The following is a 15,916-nucleotide window of genomic DNA, read 5'->3' as shown; positions in this document are numbered from 1 at the left end:
AAGCTCATAACTTTCTACTGTAACAAAGAGCAGTGGTTTGTGCTTCCTTCCAGGATTTCTTTCTTTGACAGATAGTGATTCTGGCTTGTTTGATAAGAGTGGAAGGAAGATTGTTTAAAGGAGCCGGTGTTGGTATTTTGCTTTCTGGACCAGAGCAAACTGACTTATTTTTAGACTGGTAGCTGTGGGCTGCCAGTACACTTCAGGAATTCATGTTGCATAGTTTTCCCAGCAATATCTAACCCTTAACTTCTAGAAGTGTAATACAATATACATCCTAGATAAAAGCATCACAGTGATAATGCTACTTGGAATCAGAGTGAAAGTTTTGGAACAAATGGAATCACTTCTTAGAAAGATGCTTGTACTTGCAAAAGCTTTGATGAATTAGTATGTAGTGACAGCCTTACTTTTATCAGATAAGATCTTGAAACTATGAGATACATGTAAATAGCTCAAAGTTGTTGCTACCAAGTATTGTGAATGGAAGGGTGGCCTAAAAATTAAATACAGGATTATCTGGATCCAGGAAGTGTTTGGCTTTAGACATAACAGCCAACATATTGCCAAATGACATCATGCCATTGAACATGGAGGGTCATAGTACATTTATCAGGGCAGCTTATGATTAAGAATGTTGAAAACCACTATAGAGGGCTTATTCCATTGGTAAGAAACAGAGTGCCTTTTTTAAAAAAAAAAAAAAAAAAGCTGTGATTAATTTTTGCCCTGACAGCTGGAATCTAATTTCTAAGTTTGCTGAGGATATTGCTTGTGGTTTTTCTGCATGTAAAAGAAGTCTCCCTAAGTATATCCTGTATTTGGCTCTCTGTTGGATTTACACATGAGATCCTAGCTGTCTTAAAAAAATCTGACTTGTTAATATGCACACTAAGAGAGATGCCTCAAATATGAACTTATGTTCAATTTTACAGCTTGTAGAAATTTTGAAAGACTTAATTTTGGATCAACTCAGGGGAAAACTCTAAAAATTTTGAGAATTGCCATCAAGCCAGTACTGCCACATGGGGTCAGGGCCTCTGGGTTCATGGTGCTTTCTGCCATTTCGGCAGGTCTCCTGCCTGGTGCAAATTGGTTTAGTACCTGGGAACTGCAGTGAAAGGTAATGCTGCACCTTGTCTGGTGCTAAGCTGTGTGCTGAAGCCGTGAGGTAGCCGGTTAGCTGCTAGTGATGAGAATATACTGCCAGCAGGCCTACCAAACATGCTGGATGGCACGTCTACTGGAGTGCTGTGGCAGCTGGACAGCTGTGCTTAACAAAGCGGTAACTCTTAAAAATGATTTTGAGGAAACAGTTACTGGTCACAGTGTTTTTAGTATCTTTTTATTTGCATGTTATCTCTTATGGTCCAGGTTTTTGATTGACATGTGTTTCCAAACCTCTTAGCTGGCATCTGGTTACAAATGAAGAGTTGGAGAATGCATGAAATTTCTACTTGAGTCCTATCTGAAGTTAGACTGAAGACACATTTAGTTGCACAAATATTTGCATTGTTGATGTTAAAACAGAGAACTCTCTATGAGGGGTCCCATTAAGCTCCCTTTCTATTTTTTCATTCTTGTTTTAGCTTCATTACTTGCAGATAGAAGTTTCATAAAACAAGTGTGTTTGTGTTAAATATGTCAGCCTCTCATCTATTGTGATGCTTTAAATAGAGAGGAGAAGAACTTTGAGGGGAGTGAGCCAGGACCTCTGCTGCTGGAAATGGATAGGGCTTCTCGGAGGCTATTTGCAGTAGCAGAGAATTTGCTGCAGTGTCAAAGTGCAAGTATTGGTTTTAGAGCAGGAGTCAAGAGATAGTACACTGATCTCAGCCAGAGGGAGGCTAAACATTTTTATGTGAAGCACACGCAAAAAGCCTCTTTATATTGAAATTTTTTGCATTAATGAAAAACATAAAAGGAGAAAAATAGAAGACTAAAAGAATGAATTTTAAATAGCCAGAATGCTGTTATGGTTTGAAGGTCCGTATAGTTATGTCTTCATTATTACTTAGATTTGTGAAAAGTTGGTAGTCTCATTGAACCTGTATCAATGGCTTTGTCTTTGACTGTCCCTTGACTGGTTCCTCACCTGATGCTGAACAGTAGTCAGCTGATGACAGTACTCACTGCCTGCGTTTAGATTTATTTCTGTAGTTGTGTTGCTGAAGTGATGCTTACAAATTTAGAGATGGAAATGTTTCTTTGGATTGTCTTTGGCTTTAATGATGCTGCTTCTGCTCCTATAGTTCCTCTTGTAAATGCCAAGATTTATGATGCCAAGATTTATATGCTGAGAGCCAAGACTGATGCTTGGCGTAATTACTATAGAGATTGCTCAATAAGGGTGGTGGAAGACCTCCAAGAGGTTACTGTAGCAGGATCCAAAAAGGGGAATGTGGCAAATGGGCTAGAGTCCCCAGTCTTGCATGTCCATGGCCCCAAGAGGTGTATGTTTGTCTCTTAAGTACAGGTAGCTAGTAGCAGGCATAATTCATGCGGGAAAACTATAAAAAAAAGTAGTCAAGGAAACCAGCCTGTAAGTGTAGACTGATGGACCCTCCAAAAAAATTACTACCAGAAAGTGACTAGTGATATCAAAACTGTCTCTGTTACTGAGCTTATAAACACTTCTGGTAAATAAAGGGTTAATAACTCTGTTTATAGTAAGAAAAGACCCCTGCCCTCAGATACACACACTTCACTGTACCCAGATAATCCCTGGAGCAAGGAGGTTTAAGGTAATTTGTGGTGCAGCTGTCCTTTTCTGGAACATGAGCAAATTCTCCTGCACATGGTCAGCTGCAAGAACAAATGTCTATAGCAAATGAAAAAACAAGATGTTCAACCGCAGCCTTCTGCACTTGCAGGAGGGGCACGTGAGCTGGGCTGTTCCTCCTGCCTGAATCAAACTCTACGGCACGAAAGGGTTTAGTGTGCGGCTTATGACCAAGTGGAAGCAACATGTCAGCGGTGAGGGAGGAATGCTGGTGATGGAAACCCGACTGATTGACACACGGTGGCTATAAAGTCATAGTAAATCTATTGTTTCGCCAGAAGGAAGCAGGATTAGAAAATGTATAATCATTACAATCCCTGCACTATACAGCATCAAGTGACTGTTGCTCTCCCATTGCTGGTGTGGCTCATACTTAGCTTAATCCCACCAAAGTCTGTACTTGGGCAAAATCTTCATATGCTCCATGTGGTTCAAGCCATAGTCATTGGGATGTTTTACCCAAGAAATACCTCTACGGCACTGCACAATGTAGCTCAGTAGTTTTAAGGAGATACTTTTTCTGTTGTGTTGCTGCAGAGACCCACCACAACGCAAGTGGCAAGTTTAAAAATTACTATCTGGGAACTGATTCTCAATAAAATTATTAACAAAAATCTAACTAATCAATAGAAGAAAAATCCAGTTCTCTGAAACAGATATCTTTTGTGCACAAAGAAGTAAAAGTAAGAATAGAAAAGAACGTCATTAACAGCTAGAGGCCAAATTCACTTCTGGTCTGAGCTGAAGGAAAAAGTTGCATTTTACAGAAGTTTGAGTGGCCTGAAGAGGGGTGGGGGGGGAATAGTATATGCAACCACACCTTCAATTCCTTACTAACTGACGACTAAACAATTGAGTTACCCAAGTCTGCTGCTTTTTTTTAACACCTCTTAAGAGATGCAAAACTGCTTCTATATTTGTATTACATATTGCCCTAAATGTTTTACATTTCTGCAGTTCCGCTTGTCTTGCAGGATAGACTTTGAGTCTGCTTGACTCTCTTTGCACAGGATGCCCAAATGTCATACAGAGGTCTACATTAGCACAAATCACATTTCTACTTCCCAAGCAGACACAATGGAGAGAAACCTTCAAGGAATTTTCTATTAAGCAGGAGAGGCTGAAGTCTCTAAAATAGTTTCAAATATTTTTCCATGAGGTGAATGAAAATGTTTGGTGGAATATTAGAGTAGTTACATGGTGGCTAGAATTGTAGTTGTTGCTCTTTACAGTAGTGCACGCATGCTCTCTACATTGTCGTTCTGCGTTTGACCCGCACAGCACGATCCCACTTTGACTTCTTGCTGCTGTATCTACTGAGGTTGTTTTGGTGGTGGGTTTCTATCGTAACACAGTGTCTTTTGTGATTAAACTGCAGCCTGTTTTCTTTCTGAATGCTGGTAATATTAATAAGAGGATAGGATATGTCCCTGCATGCACTATTGCTGAGGGGGGAGACTGTGCCTTCCTTATACATGCCAGAGAACAGCAAATAAAAAGCCCACACAGGCCAACGTTTGGGGTTTACTTACTCTTGATGCTCAAGAACAGAAAATGCTTCTTGTTTGTAAGGAGATACAGACCGTAAGAGAGGATATGAAGGGGTTCATCTATTAGTCTTTATAGTAGAGGGGAAGGGAATTTTCTAATTCCTTTCTGTTTTAAAGTATATTCAGAGCTGAGATAACCGTGAAAAAGGCACTGGCTACGTAAGTGGTGCACCTATGCTAGCGTACTAGCAGGTGTGGGATTGGGAAGGTGCTACTGGGATACAGCCTGCAAGTGCTCAGGGACTGCCTAAAAGTGAGACAATGGTGATTCAATCTCATTTGCTAAAAAAGGTGGAGAAGTTTGATAAACCTCAGGCTTTAGACTAAAATAGTAACATATTATGTCATATGGTGAAATTACTTCATATCTACTTCTTCCCTTTTTTTTTAAACAGGAATAATTTTAACTAGAACACCAAATCCATAAGCCTCTGGTGTGTGTTTATGGTTACCCTGAGCTGTACGTAGGAGGGTTTCCTGTTGAACGTGGCCAGTACTGCCTTTTCCATGAGCAACTTAGGGCTTTCACAGATCTTCTGTAGAATGAAAATACTGGGGTTTTGCACAGGATTTTAAGAGTTTGGAAAATCACTCTTTCAGCTTAGAGTGAAAAAAAAAAAAGAAAACCTTCTGTGAAGGAAAACTTTAAGTAATTTATTAAACCCTTTTTTCTTTTCTTTTTGTTTTGTTTTGGGTTTTTTTTAGGAAAAAAACCCTGTTTATATTTGAGTTTGCCTTTTTATGTTCATACCTTCTAGATCAGTAACCCTGGAAGTTCCCAAATACTTTGAAGTAAAACTAGGTATTCCTCCTTCTTAGAAAGTTGAAACAAGATATTTTGTGAATGGAGTTCTACCATGAGTTCGAATGGAAGATAGACAAGATGAAGTTTTTGAATAAATTTTAGCAATAGTTGGGATTTTTTCCTGGAGTAAGTAGCTGACAACATGAGCAGTGCGTGACAAGTACCTCATGAAGTGATGTTTTGTTTTGTTTTGTTTTGTTTTTAATTAGGTGGGAACACATGACTAGAAAATAAAGCTGCAATATCCCAATCGCTTGATTTAGGATAGAGCTTGCTTTTGCATTAAATGGTTGTGCTTCATGTATCTTACCTTCGTTCTGAGGCTTTATTTCAAGTTTTTTTTGTTTTTTCGGGTTTTTTTTTTCAGCCTGGCATTCATAGCTCGGGATAAGGAATTTCTGTTTATATTTACTTGGAGAGGGCTGAATTTGATTGAAACACAGAGCAACTCCTTTGTTTAAGCTGGGTTATGCTGGGTGTATACCAGTGTAAATCTGGTCCAGAGCTTTTGGAGAAGTCGCTTAGCTTCTCTCCTCTTCTTTGTCTCCTCTTTAAAGTGGAGCGATGGTTACCTGCTCCACTAAGAAATTCAGTAACGGTAGGGGCTGTTGAGATCCTTGACTAGAAGGTGGAAGGGAAGAATTAGGCTTTAAATTCATTATCCTGCTAGGCAAGAAAGCCCTGAAATGAATTAAATGGCAAAAAGCAGAGAGGGGGAACTGGAAATAACCATAATTCATCCCTGGGATTTTGTAAGCAGCTGAGCCCCGTCGAGGCAAAGCCGGGAAGGGTTAACTCAGCAGCAGCTGGCCACCAGCGCTTGGTCCTTATCTCACTCTTATCCTCTGCTATTAACTGGCCACAATTACGGACCATATCGGTTACTGCCATCTGTTTTTTCACGAGGCGTTGGTCGGATTGCGGCCAGCAAAGGGGATTAGGGGGAGAAAGGCAGAAATGACAAAACGTTCCTGCGGCGCTGGGGTGCTGCGGCGGGCCCGCGCGGGGCCCCGCGTGTGGCCGGTGCCCGCCGCCATCCCCGACAGCTGCGGGGAATTAAGCGTAAAGATAAACTGTGAAGGCTATTTCAAAGCTGCTGTAAAGGAAATGCATTTCTGCCTGCAGTTGTAATGCAGGGGTTGTGCAGACAGAATTAAAGTGTAAAGCAAAGGTGGTCAGTGGTGGGGTGTGTTTTGGGTGATTTTTTAGCTGCCAGTGTGGATTGTTACTGGTGGGGTTGAACTTCATCAGCCACAAGCAAACAGCAACAAAAAGATGGATACTGGGTATGCTGAATAGGAGGGAAAAACAACCTCAGACTGACTGAAATGCCCCTTCAACGCTTATTTTTGCACTAGTAATTGCCATCTGGGCTCTAGCTAAATGCAAAAATGCAAAAAAAGCATGCAAATCGGGGACCGCTTCAATCACTGAAGGGTGTGACCAGGAAAGGCGGCATATTTCAGTCCTGATTATCAATACTTTAAAGAGCAATGAGACTTTTGACAAATACTAATTTACTGCAATGCTGTTTTTCTAAACTTTCCCAAATATCAGACCATCTTGCAGTAATGTGAGAAAGGAAGAGTTTTCAGCGTGATACTAGGGATTCAAGAGCCATTATGGCTCAACAGCTGTACTTTGATTCCAAGTTTTACTAAGACTAGATTAATTAAATTATTCCAAAGTATGATATACTGCCAAAAAAAGGCTCTCTGGATTTTATTATTTTGGGTAAATTAAATTAAGGATAATACAGCTTTTAATGTTGGAAAATTAATACTTAACTAATATTTAATATCCTTTCTTAATTTTTAATTAATACATGATAGTCAATATTCTAGGGATTAACATCAATAGAGGAACAAATCTAATTCTTTATAAGAGGAACAGATCTAATTCTTTATAACACGCAAGTTAGAGGAATAACTAGAGGTGCGCTGTACTTGGTAAAGCTACTCCTTTCCCTCTCTCCATTCCTGATAGACTTGAGTAACAAATGGGGAAAAAAGAATCATGTTGTAATGCCTTTTGGTTTTTTCATTATTTCAGGTCAGTTGATGCTTTTTGGATCAGGCAATGCTGTACAGATGCTCTTAACTTGATCTGCGCTCTAGATTTGGGGTATGGGGTTTAAGTTGTTTTGGTTTTTTTCTTCTGTATATGCCTAGCTTCGCTTATTATTGGGAATAAGATGCACATGTATGAGAAGTAAAATTAAGCTGATGTTGCAAGTCAGTGGTTACATCTCAATCTGAGATGTAACTACCCTCTTATTCTGTATTTAAATAAGGATAGATGACTATTGTAATACTGTGCATTAGCAAATACTGAGGAGTAATAGTTTTTCCTTTGTTATTGAGTTCTTTATCTCCGTTTTCGTTAAAAATGACAGAAATTGAAGAAGTGATATACTCACTGTCGTCTTGGAAATTATTCTTGGTTATTCTCCTGGATGCTGCTTATGCTGTCACGTTTAGCCATTACCTGGGCTTGGGTCTGGCAGGGTGACCACAGAAGTTACATGGCAGCTCTTGGTTTGTTCGTAGCTTGAAATCGGGCAACATCTAATAATGCTTTATGCAAACACAATCACCGCTGGCCCTTCTGGATACTCCTAAAACTTCACATATGTCAAGGTACTTTCCCTGAGCGGCAGTGCTTCGTCCCTCGCTAACAAGTCCTCTCTTACTTCAGCCACCAGAAGAAATCTCAGGAGCTCAGGTCCTCTTACCTGCTGTGGTGCCTGCAGAGCCCTGGTGCTTTTCTACCCTACAAATGCCAGTTTAACCTCTGTGGCAGATGATCATCGTCCAGGGTATGTGGCTGCCCAAAGGGCCACTGGGGGTGGTCTATGGCCAGGATAACTTGAGCAAAGTCCTTGGCAGTTTGTGCCAGGACCTGGCATGAGACCGCTTTGCTGTCCCACATCTACCGTGCAGCGATGACTTGGGATTGGTGCTGGGCTTGCTTGCCTGCGATATTTTTAACCGAAGGATGTAATAATCTCCTAGGCCTTCATATCAGCTGCTCTTCCTACTTCTATACTATTCCAGGTAATTGCTGAAATAATAAGTGTTTATTTTTATGTTGTAGAATTACGTTATTACTATTCCTATGCCCAAATGGGGTGTAAAGTAGCTCAACACTCATTTAGAAATGTTCAGATAGGTTGAGAGTAACCTTTTACACCTTCGTGCATAAATGAAAGCCTATGTTGTTGAACTCTCTGATCCCTTGAGACTCGAGGTTAATCTGTCAACAGAAGTCATAACGTAATGTTAATGTTTTCCACCTGTTAAAATCAGTTTATTAATTTTAAAAAATTGTACCTTCTTTCCTTGATTGTTTATGCAGAAGTACTAGTATGCTCTTCATTTACCAAAAAGCACACAGAGGCATATTGGCAGCGTATCCCTTTAGCTGCTGGACTATATATGTTCCCGTCAGAATTTCTTCCAGCATAACTAAAAGATGTGAAGAGTTATGCACAGAAAGTTATACTATGTCCACACATTCAAGTGTCAGGTTCCTATTGTATTCAGACTAAAATTCAAACTCTTCAAACATTTTTTTTATATTCACCTATTTGATCATTGCTCCCTTTATATGCCTCCAGCTATGCGAGAGCTGGCATTACAGATCTTTGTTATACAGTGGAAATATCAAACTCAAGAATGCAAGAAAGAACTTGACTATGTGATGGTTCATGGTCTGCCTGACGGGTATATAAAATAAAAGCTGTCCACACCTTCAGTTCTTCACTGGAACTTTCACTGGCAAATGGCAGAAATTTAAAAAAATACTTTGTGGAAAGAAAGCTTTTGCTTAGTTGACTCAAGTATAAAAAGTGAAGTGGAAAAAAATGATGTTGAATAATTTTAAGTCCATTGTTATTTGTGTCTGCATGCCCGTTTAAGTAACCTCTGCATACATTTGGGTAAAGGATGTGGAGATAACACTTTTTTTAATGAAAACTTTTTACCTCTTAGAGCTACGTTAGATGCTCTTGGGTCTGAATTGGCTAGCCTTCCATATGTCACCTAACGTGATCTCCAGGGCCATGTTATAAACTTTGTGCCAAACTAAATTTTTCAGAAACTTAGGGATAAAAAAAATCAATGAATTTTGCCTGAAGCTTGTATTTCTGTCTGCTCATTTTGTAAATGTTTGCTAAATGCCATGGATTTTTGCTCCTGTTTAATTTACTCTTCCCTATGAACAAGAGCACTGGTTTTACTTCGGTGTTATCTTCTACGTTGTGCAAAGAGCTTATACCCAAAACATTTATATACCCACATCATGGCAAATTGGGATATTGTACAGATATTTCTTGGCCTTCATTTTGCTCCAGTACAAATGACAGCTCTGAGAGAAAAGAATCGGTTTCAGTGTAGGTCGTCAGATTGACCTGCTCGGTTTGGGTTTTGGGAAGATGTTTGCTGCTGAAAGGACTCAGTCGTGTTTGTCGCACATTCCCGGGGGACAGGGCGACTGCCTTGGCTGCAGCACAATGGGCTTCATGGGGTGCAGGAGTGGCCTTCCTCGGCAGATGGTGCCCCGATATATTTGGGGATTACATGGGACCACCTGCAGAGCGGGAGAGTGGAGGTCAGGTCATGGCAGAGTCGTTTCGGCTGTCAGGGTGGTGTGTTGCACCCTCCTCTTGAGGGCAGAGCAGGATGGATATGAAGATACAGCGTAGCCTGGCAGGCCCCTGATGAGCATCGAACAAAAAGCAGCTGGTGGTCCCTGTCGCAGGAAGCCGGGCTGCGCTATCGGTGCTCACCGGGTATGGGGCAGAACTAATTAATGCCCGTGCTGCTTCGTGGGTGGCAGCATCTCACAGCCAGGGGCTTACGGTTAGCGCGGTGGGGTGGAAATGATTTGTGAGTGACTAAAGAGTTCATGGCCCTCACTGGTCTCCCTAACGAGATGTCTTGTAACTTTGTGTTGCATAAACAGGGCTGCGGCTCTTCCAGCGACTCTGCCCAAAGTGAGTGATGGCAACGTGTGGAATAAATAGATAGTGGTGAATGTGTCGTACGGTCTCATTAATTTATTAATCTGTAGTGTTACATCTCCCTGGTCCTGTAGCAACAGAGAGGAGTAAATTTTCTTGCAGTGAAATCAAACCATGGAAGGTGCTACGGACCTGACTGCAGACTGAACTGCCATAGCTCGTATGAGTGGTGGGGAGAGGTATATTTGGGGGAAAACGGGGAGCTGAAATAATGTTCTGGAATTGCTTTTCTTGGGATTGCGTAGGGCAGCCCCGGTCATGGGGAAAACCTTGTCCTTACCCCATCTCGGAATCAGCCTTGTGAGGGAGCTGCAGCCTTGGAGCAGACGTAGAGCTGGGTGACTGCTGCGGGTCCGCATGGGTCAGGGAGGAAACATCCGTGTTTAATAAGGCATTCAATGTTAGCCAGCCTCCTTCAGCTGTAAGGAAAGATCAGTACTTTCACAAGTCATGGACCATGAAACATGATCTCTCCTTGCCCTAGCAAAGAGATCTGGTTACTTTTCCAGAAGATGACATGGACTGGTGTTGCACTTTGCTAGATAGATGGGGCTGAGCCTGACTTTTTTTTTTTCTTTCACAAAAATATTTAACGCCTCTTGACTAGGGGGAGTCACTTCTGAAATGCAGGAGATGTATGGTTGTAGGCTGAAACCAATTGATTTATTTTCAATTTATCCTGCAGGCATGGAGACACTTCAGACTACCCTTTTTTCCAGTAGTAGGCAAAAGGAACCTAATTTATTTTCTTATCCTATCTTTCAAAACTTTTTTCATGATCCTTTAGATACTTAAAGCAATCTTTGATTAAAAAATCCATTAGATTTGTTTATAAATATTAATACATTGTTAAGGACACCAGATAGTGACATGTCTAAAACCTCTTCAGTAGTGGAAAAATGAATGTATGCTTGTGAAACTTATTCATAATAATACTGTGTGATAGTGGTAACTTCACCTTAATTCTGTCTTTTAAAGGGCTTCTCAAATTTTCATAAATGATGCTTAAACAACAAAAGCAGCAGTTTGAATTCAATATGAAAACTGAAACTGGGCAGTTTCACTCAGATCACTTTTTAATCTTCTCCCATAATTCACTTTCTTCAGCTTGAGGGAGAAAGTAAATGTTTCTTTCTCTTTTTTTCTGAAAGACTGATACCAACTAAAATGATGAACTTATTTCATAAAACTGATCTCAGCTTGAGACCTGGGAATTATGTGGCTTCAAGTAAATCACTGCTAAGGTTAGGTCATTTCTTTTGATAGAAGCTAGTTTTTCTGTGTTTTGTGGTGTGTTTTGGGTTTTTGGGGGTTGTTGGGGTTTGTTTTGCTATCATAGTGAGCAATGTCTGAGGTGATATGTTAATTATAATGCAGCACTAGGTGGTTTCCTCAGCAAGGGATTCAGAGCCAAATGCCGGGACTGTAGAGGGGGACTAACTGGAGGCAGTGTGGAGTCTGTCCTGTACACTGTATTTGCATGAGTCTGGTGGGGCTGGCGAGTGTAAGTATGAAGCTGATGCACATGTCATTCAAGCATGTTTTTCATCCCATTTTACAGCTTTTTAGATGGTCAAGTTGCTATATAGAAAGAAAAGGAAATCCTTTCTGAAATAAAAATAACTCTAACAGTGAAGCCTGAAAGAGAAACTGTTTTCCTTATTCAATGAGTGTTGACAACGTCAAGACTTTGAAGTGTAAGTGCATCCTCACCCACAACAGAGAGGAGAGAATAAATTAGACTAATCAAATCTGCCATCCCTTTTTCTGTGGAAAAATTAGCAACTGGAGGCTTTTAATCCAAAAGGGTTTAGGTAAATCAAAGCTTAACTCAAAATAAATAAATATTTATATAAAATAAAAATTTTATTAGAAATATTGCTTTTCAATAGGACAAAAGGCTTCATTTGGAACTATGAAAATAATGACATAAAATATCTGTAGATCCCTACTAAATATTGCTAATAAAATACAAGTAGGCTATGGTTTCTATTCTAATTGCCAGCAGGGACTTGCGTTATTTCCTGTGGTAAGAGTACCTAATATTTGGTGACTTCCCGCATTTCCTCATGCTGATTTTCTGCCTTGTGTCCTATCACTGGAGCATGGGCAACCTGTGTGTTTCTAGCACTGATCCTGATCATAGCCTATAGACTGTATTCAACACTGCTTTTGAGACTACCTGCCTCTAATAATATAGTATCTGGCATTTCTATGTGTTTTTTGTGAAATTATAATATTTGTTGCCGTGGTGGTGCTTTTTGTGTGAACTGACACTGAAGTAACACATTGCACGCTCTTGGCTTGATGTACTGGGATGAGATAACAGGTCCAGCATGTGGATGAGAAGAATTCCCTTCACTTGCTTCATCGTATCTTCAAAAACTTTTCCTCTATTTCTAGATGTTAATGAGAAAACAGCCAGGGGTATGAATCCAGAAACAGTTCCTAGCAAATACCATATTTGTTAGATCCTTTAAAATCCCTTCAATCCTTGCATATTACATGTTCCACAAAGTGCTACTTCCAGCCAACGGCATAGACCAAAGCGTTTCTTGAAGGTCTGAGCAAGAGGAAAGCAGCAGTTGTGCTGCATGAGGAGCTGTTGACTGTGAGAGGGTCAAGTCCTTGCCTTGGCATAAGGCTTTACAGTGAAACCTGGTGTATAAGGATGGGGCTGAAAACAATTCATGGCAACTTTTTCCCCCCTTGAAGGAAAGATATGAAACAAGAGTGAGAATTTGTTATTTTTTTCTTGAATGAATTAAAACTTCAGATGGAGAGCCTTCCTTTACATATATTAGCCCTTCTAAACAGGTCTCAAACAAAGGCTATTGTTCCACATTTAGCAATTCAAGGAGCAGCTAACACATAACATGGTGAAAATGTGGGTTTGGGTTTCTGTGTTTTGTTTGTTTGGTTTTTTTTCCCTTCTGAAATTAGCAGTGTTTGCAAGTTCAAGTAGGGAAAATGAACAGTGCTGGCTGGTGGTGAAGCCCCCAGTAAGGGGTGTATAACAACATTCAAACTGTGCCCCTCTGTTAGACCTGGCAAATCATCCATTTATAAACAACTAGATGTCTGTTAGGAAATTCTGGTTTGTGAATGCGGTGGGAAAAATGGTACCGAGTTACCTCTCCCTGGGGTAAGTGGGTGCAGTTAACAGATGCCAGCCCTAACTAAAGTGGTGGCTCGGTGTAGTTTCTCTCATACAGCTGCTTGGCACGTATGCAGGTAAGATAAAATACAGACTCAAAAAGCACCAAAGGTCCTGGTTTTATGGGGCCTGTACTACATGCCTGCAGGACCAGAGGAGAAACTCTATTAAATGCATTTGTCCGCAGAGTGCTCTTCTGGCTCATGACAATCCAGGTTTACCCAAGGATTGCCATAGCGTGCCATTAAAATGGGTCACATACAACTGCGTGTGCTATTAATGTTACTAAGCATGCAGTTTCTAGATGTCTTATGTGCTTCAGAGCAGAAGTACAGCAATGCCCTAAGGGGCCTAAAAGCCCTGACTGAACACATCTTCCCAGATAGAGAGAAGGATCGTATTGCAGCTCTTGGCAAAAATATTGTCAAGTTAACTCTGCAAATGTGTAAAACGTTATTCATTTTAATTTGGGTAATTTCGTAGTTAAACGCACAGCCAAGTTGAATGCTAGGCTATGCAGGACACCTTTAAAACCTTTTTCTTCTTCCCATTATCAGAGAACTGGCGAGCAATAGAGACAGTTTCTAAAATGGGGTTTTCAACATTTCCTGGTTTCATAGGACTTGACCTGTTTGTGCTCATAGTGATAAGTCTCTAGAGGGTTTCTTATTACAGAGTTGGCATAATAAATTATATCTACCTATGATCCAGTTGCAAGTGTGTTATGAAACAAAACACAAGTAGAAAGCTGGGGGGTAGCCTTCAGAAGGAAAAGGAAATGGTTAAAAAACCCCTACCTCTTACGGGAGATTGTGCTTCCCTCTGCATTCTTGAAAACCAGAAACTGTTAAAAAAACCCCAAACAAACAAAAAAAACCAAACCCAAACACAACCCAAAAGTATGAGTGTAAGATTTAGTGGCCAACGGTTGCTCTTTTAAAAGATGCGTGGAGTTGAAGCGTTTGCTTGCCCAGACAAATAAAGTGCTGGGGATCTGCTAGTATTTGAGCAGTTGACTCGTTGACACTAATATCATTATTTATAGTGTGGCACAGGCAAAATTACTTACTCCAACAGACACCAAATAGGTGGGTAATATTTTTACACTCCTATGTTTCAGTGGAAAGTAACCAAAGAGGACTCGCGTTAGTCATGGTGTAAGCAGTTAAAAAAAAATAATCCTTCAACTCTTTTCTCTATTTCATCACTTATATAAGCAACACATTTCTGTGGATAGAGTTATAGTTTTTCCTTCTAGAGATGTCACATAACATTGAAAGAGCCCAGTGTTCAGCTTAACAGCTGCTCTTCCTTTTTTTAAACAGGGCTTCTTCATTCATAAGAAATACAAGGAAAGTGTGTCTGTAGAGCGTCTGGCAAAGTAGTCCCTTGATCCCTTACTGGATAGGTAGGTGTCACAGTATTTAGGTATACTTTGAAGCTTCTTTTATGCTTTGAAGAAGTGCTTTCTCCTTCGTGACCTTTCAGAGTGCACTTATTCATTGTTCCTCCATTAAACATGGAAGTTTTAAAGTCCCAAAATATTACACATGGATAGCAAAATGACCATTTACTAGTGTGCTAAACATTTGCCTTTGGAGCTGTGCACTTAGCTTTTCTGCTGACAGCATTTCTGCATTTGCCTTTGACACCTGAATGTGGTGGGGAGGGTGAATGCTGGGCATTAGAGGAACAAGCTACTAGCAGGTTCAGGCTTTGAGCACATACAAGGGAGAAACGGGGGGAAATGGCAAAAAAGCCAAAGTTCTTTAAAAGCTCAGCATGGTGTGTCACTGCCTTAACCTGGCTTTAATTTGCGCCTCAGTTGTAGTCAGTAATAGTGACGCGTACCATTATTTTCATGAGTGGAGTAGCAAAATACCTCGGCTCACGACAGTAATATTTAGAAATACTCTCTCCCATTGGTTATTGCTTGTATTTCTGCCTTTCTGTATTATCCGCAAGAGGATACAAATTTTAAACTGAGCTATTTTAGATTTGAATAAGACAGGCAGTGTTACGTGTGCGTAACAACATTTTTTCACATCTTCATATTAGTATATGAGTGTTTCAGCAACCTGGAGTTATAATAGTGCTTTTGTCCTCTGCCACTGCCTTTGTGATCAGGTCTCCTGACTCTGTTCAGAGTGTTAGACATCATTTAAGCTTTTCAAAAGAGGAATACGCATCCCAGGAAGTGATGTTCCTCACTTCTGAAGTGGTTGTATAGTTTTCAGGTCTATTCTTCCACTAATTGACAACTAAGGTTGTAAATGGAAGTAAAAGTCTACTCCATACTGATGAATGGGAATAGTTTTCTCTCCTATTCTGAACTGCACTTTTAATGTGTTTGCTGAATATCTGTTGAGCCATGGCAATGTCGCTGCTTCTCCATGATGTGCCAAAATTTGCCTGGTCCACTTTTTTTTTTTAATTATTATTCATTTTAAGGCTGCGAATGGTATCATGCAATGATACAATTCAGTGAAATGAGTTTTGCATCTTATGGCTAGGGCTGTGTTTAAGGGAAATGCTCAGCTGGTGTGTTGCTACGGTTCTGTGTTTTTCAGTGGATTTCTGAAAACTTACCCTAGCAAAG

This window comes from Aptenodytes forsteri, unplaced genomic scaffold (genome assembly GCF_000699145.1).
Source record: "Aptenodytes forsteri isolate BGI_AS27 unplaced genomic scaffold, ASM69914v1 Scaffold8, whole genome shotgun sequence".
Taxonomy (NCBI): Eukaryota; Metazoa; Chordata; class Aves; order Sphenisciformes; family Spheniscidae; genus Aptenodytes; species Aptenodytes forsteri.
Note: the sequence above shows the minus strand (reverse complement) of the source record.